General features: G+C 38.0%; 1 pseudogene; it reads right to left on the reverse strand.

Moving 5' to 3' along the window:
- Positions 1-1,531: 1,531 nt before the first annotated feature.
- LOC110574291 lies at positions 1,532-2,403 on the reverse strand (annotated as a pseudogene).
- Positions 2,404-5,208: the final 2,805 nt, after the last annotated feature.

Below are 5,208 nucleotides of genomic sequence, written 5' to 3' on the forward strand. Positions count from 1 at the left end.
TCTCTGTCCTCCAGCAGCGACCTTGTGCTTAGGCAAAGTCCGGGTGCACAGCCTCTTGCCCTGAGCCAGATGTGGCAAATATCTCCCAGAACAAAAGAGGCTGCAGAAGTCAGCACATCTCTCCACAGTTCTCCTTGCTCTAGAGCCCTGTGCCCTCTAATTTTGGTTGTATCAGCAACTCTTTGATGCCTTTACACGTTAGAGGATTTTTGAAGTTTACCCATTTGCTTTTTCTCAGCGGGACCATTGGCCAGCTACAAGCTTAGCAATGCCTTATGTGTTTTTAAAAAGTAGATGATATAAAATGACAATCTTATAAATTTTTATTATAAACATTTTCAGTTGCATAGAACAGTTGAAAGAATAGTAAATCATATGTCTATCACTCACATTGAAAAAACATTGCCATTTTACTCTATTTGCTGTCAGCAAACTTTTGCTGAACCATTTTAAAATAATTTGCAATCTTATGACAGTTCCATTACAAACAATTCAGCAAATATCTTCTAAAAAATATTTCCTTATATTATGATACCATATGGCACCCAAAAAGATGAACAGTTTTCTTATATCATTTGCTAACTAGTCTATAATACACATTTCCATTGTCTCCAAAATACCCTCTATAGCAGTTTCATCCAACTATGATAAAATCATGCATTGATTATTATGTTTCTTTTAATGTAGACTCTTTTATTCATGACATTAACAATGTGAAGATGCTAGACCAGTAGAGTCAGAGTAAATATTTTTGGTAAGGACACGACATAGATGATCTGCATAGTTCATATTGCATCATTTCAAGAGGCATGTGGTCTCTCACAGCTTCATCATTAGTGATGCTAATTTGAGCACTAAGTTGGGGTGGTGGCAGTCAGATTTTTTCCATTGTACAAATAAGTTTTCCCTTTGTCATTGCCATGGTCATCTGGCACTGTGCAGATGTTCTATTCCCCCCCAAACTTTTACTTACTGGATTTAGTATTTATTGATAATTCTTGCCTGAATACATCTCATTGAAGTTTGTCGTATGGATAATTTTCTACTTCTGTCATTCCTCCTTCATTCGTTATCGGGCATGCCTTTCTTTCTGTTTCAAGACATTTTAAAAAACTTCCCTTTGTGAACTAAGGATGCATTATACTTCCTTCCAATGATGGAGGATAAATCCTAGGTTACCCTTAAATTACTGATTTCCTGAGTAAGGAGATGATATCACCTTTAATGCTGGCAAATAGGTTAATTTCTTTTTTTCCCACTTTTACTTATTTTTTATTTTTTAATTTCAGATATTTTTTATTTCTTCAAACTTATTTATCAGGAGTGACTGAAATAAAAAATATAATTGAGTCCCATCATCATGGAAATGGCTTTAAGAGAAAACTGGTCAGATGAATATTATCACTTCCCATTTTCAGCCAGTAAATAGTTGCCATTGATAAACAGACAGCCAACAGTCTGTCAAGAAGGTTCAAGATATGTTACATGATACAACATGCCTGTTCACAAGGGGTAAAAACTAGGAAATAACTTACGGGAACTTCTTGATTTCATCATATAAGACAAGCACAAAAGCACCTGAGAACATTGGACCATGAACCCTTGAAAAAAGCTTTGGCTCCTTTATCATGAGCAATCTTCCTCCAGCAGTCAAGCATGCCTTATACATGATATCAGTTCCTCTGCGCCCTGACTGCACTGTCATGTGGCCACAAACAGTGTCAGATGGAGAGGAAGTCAACCCAGCAACCACTGTGACAGATTGTGCGATCATCCCACTGATGAAGATGGGAGTGTCCTTGGGATCTGGAAGCATTCCCTTTGCAGTGTCATACATACGGAAGTAGGCAGCTCAGTGGCTGAGCATACCCTGTACAGACACATTAAACTTGGTATAGGCCCTTAATTCCACCAGATTTGCAGATCTGTAGTCACTGAGGCCTCTGAATTTCCTTTCAGCTCCAGTTTCGTCCACATCCACTGCTAGCCTGATAAGGGCAAAATCAAGAGGACACCAAAACACAAGGATGTGGCCCCAGTGACACCACCGGATGCCAGATTCCCTGCAAAGTAGTGCCCAAACCGGTTCTCTTGTCCACACCATCCAGGAAGATCTGCTTGCATTTATCTTTGAAGGCAGAGTTGAGAGCCTGAGCAGGGAAGTATCTGTTGACGTTGGCCAGGTGACCAGGCAGAAGGATAGGACTTGCTGCTCCGTGGGGATACGAACCACACAGTCTATAATGCCCTTGTATTGCTTATCTGTGGTGATTTGCTTGCTGGCATGCTGTACCTGCAGCAATAGCTCACCCACTCAGTGGGTGCTACCACTGTCTTGGAGATGACTGCAGCCACTCCACTTGCCAGGAAGTCCTTGGTGAAGGACACAGCAGTATCTGTCATGTTGAAAGGAAAGAGGAGGTGGGCCATTGTGCAACTGCAGTAGGAACTGGCTGGGACTCTGGGGCTCTGGGGTCTTTTTTTTTTTTTTTTTTTACTATAAGCTTGGACTTGTGGATTTTTATGGATTCAACGAGTTCAGTGAATTACAGTCCTTATTCTTCTTGATGTTTAAAATAGGCCTTGGGGCGCCTGAGTGGCTCAGTCGTTAAGTGTCTGCCTTCGGCTCAGGTCATGATCCCAGGGTCCTGGGATCGAGCCCCGCATCAGGCTCCCTGCTCCACGGGAAGCCTGCTTCTCCCTCTCTCGCTCCCCCTGCTTGTGTTCCCTCTCTCGCTGTGTCCCTCTCTGTCAAATAAATAAAATCTTAAAAAAAAAATAGGCCAGATATTATCAGTGGTAGCTACTCTCTGTTGGTTTGTATGTCATATTTGAGCACCTCTGTGTTTTCTGCACAAGAAGATACTCTACTGTCACCGTGTGCTTAAGCCATTTCTCCAGGAAATCCTGGTTTCTTTAACTGGGGGATAGAATATGGAAATCAAGATAATGGAACTAGTGATGCTCATTACTATAAAGATGATACTGCATCGAGGGTAATGGACAGAGATCTATATACATACCTTTAAAAAATCATGAATTTTCATTAGATATTTCAAATTAACATTTAACATTACAATTTTTCTTCTTTGATGTTCTATTTGTGTCTCTTTTTGTTTCCACTGAAAATCTGGGTCCCTAGTAATCTATTTCCTAATTTTCTCTGTCCTACAGATACATAAAGTAATTTCAAAATTATAGTACTGTTATCATTAAATCTTAGAATATATTCCACTAAAAATAAAGTCAAAAGTCCTTTGAAATAATTCTTTTTCTGATATAAGAATATATCTTATATTTGGTTTCAGTTAGTTTTCAATTTTTTGCTGTTTTTTTTTCAAGTTTTGTTTTTGATTATGTAAATGTTTTAACTGCTTCCTATTCATCCCATTGATGAGGGAGAGATTCTTGCCCTAGGATTAGGGGAATAGCCAGACATGTAACACCTGACACTGTACCAATAAGATAGCAGTTTATTAGTCACTTATGCTCACAGCATAGGGGAGAAGGACACATACTTCATGCAGGATCACACAGGGGTTGTATTCAAGAACAGACTGAACTGAAGGAGCTGTGGCTTTTGTAGTATCAAGAGGATGGGCTGCCTCCTGGTTCCTGCAAAGGACGTGATTGACTCCTCTCGGCGGATGTGATTGGCTCCTGCAGAAGGCTGTGATCGGCTCATCGAATAATTCTGTGGGCCGGCAGAAAACTGAAACCTGTGCTCAGAGGCAAATAAGAACGTTGCCTGGTCCCTCTGAGGAGCAGAGCAGGGAGGGGAACTTCCGTTCAAGACCCTCCTGATTGACGAGATGTCAAGGCAGCACATCATATCAAGCCTTAATTTAGGTCTTATACCACAGTAAAACATGTATGTGACTCAAAGGCGAGACTATATAAAATGGAAGCCTCAGAGTATTGTCTCCATTCTTATCCCTTCTACTCTATTTCCCACATGGATAGCCTATTTTCTTAGTTTCTCGTTTATTTTTTTAGTGTCTCATTTTGAAAATAATAAGCAAATGAGCAGATCTCTCTCTTTCTACTACTTATCATGTATCTGCCTCTCTATCCCCTTCCTCTCTAGCACAAAAGAAGCATACTTATCTACATTGTTCTGCATTTTGCTGTTTTCAGCAAGAACACTTTATATTGGCACAGAGAGATCTTGTTCATTTTGTTTTTACAGCTACATTGTACATCATTTTGTGGGAGTAACTATAGTTTATTTAACCAGTCTATTTTAGTAGATGTTTGAGTTGTTTATAATATTTTTGATGGTACAAATAGTGCATTATGAATAACATTGTGCATATATTATTTTCTTTATGGTAATATATCTTCCTGGTACAGTCTAAAAGTGGGATTACTCGAAGTATAAATTCATGTAAAATGTTGTTAGGTATTGCCAAATCCCTGATCATGTGGAGTTGTACTATTTTCCCAACAGCAGTGTATGCCTCTCTGTGCTTTCACCAACAATATATATTTTCAAACTTCTGTATTTTTTTGCCCATATAAGAAATGTTAAATCAGTTTAATTTTATGTATATTTCTCATGTGAATGAGATTTATGGATCTCTTTGTGCATTTAATTGCTATTTACATTTATTTTTCTCTGATGTGTTTGTTCTGGTCTTTTGCCTAACATTTTTATAGATTTCTGGTCCTTTTCCTCTAGATTTTTAAGAGCTCTTTATATGTTAGGGAGATTAATCCCTTTTTGTAATATAAGTAGAAATATTTGCTCCCACTTGGACATTTTTCTTTTTCATTTGATTATGATGTTCTTTGCTATGTAAAATATTTTAAGTTTTAATATATTGGAGTTTAAAACTATTTTCCTTTATTGTTTCTGGATTGTCCCCCACTCCTTGGTAATAGATGAATTCACCCATGTTTTCTTGAAGTACTTGTATGGTTTGAGCTTTTGCAGTTAGATCTCTGATCCACTTGGAGTTTATCCTGAAATATACTGTGAAATATGGATTCAATCTTAACTTTTTCCAAATAGTTACCTTTCCCAGTACTTGTTATGAAAATGTCTATCTTCTAAAGTGTTTTGATAGATCACCTTTATCAAATATTAAATATCTGCATGTACTTTTTAATGCAGTATTCATCAAGTTTACCAGTGTTATACTCACCTAATAAAAAGTATTGGAAGTTTTTCTTTTTTGCTCAGGAAGAGTTCAAAGGGCATTGGAG

The sequence above is a fragment of the Neomonachus schauinslandi genome, chromosome 12, assembly GCF_002201575.2.
Source record: "Neomonachus schauinslandi chromosome 12, ASM220157v2, whole genome shotgun sequence".
Lineage (NCBI taxonomy): Eukaryota > Metazoa > Chordata > Mammalia > Carnivora > Phocidae > Neomonachus > Neomonachus schauinslandi.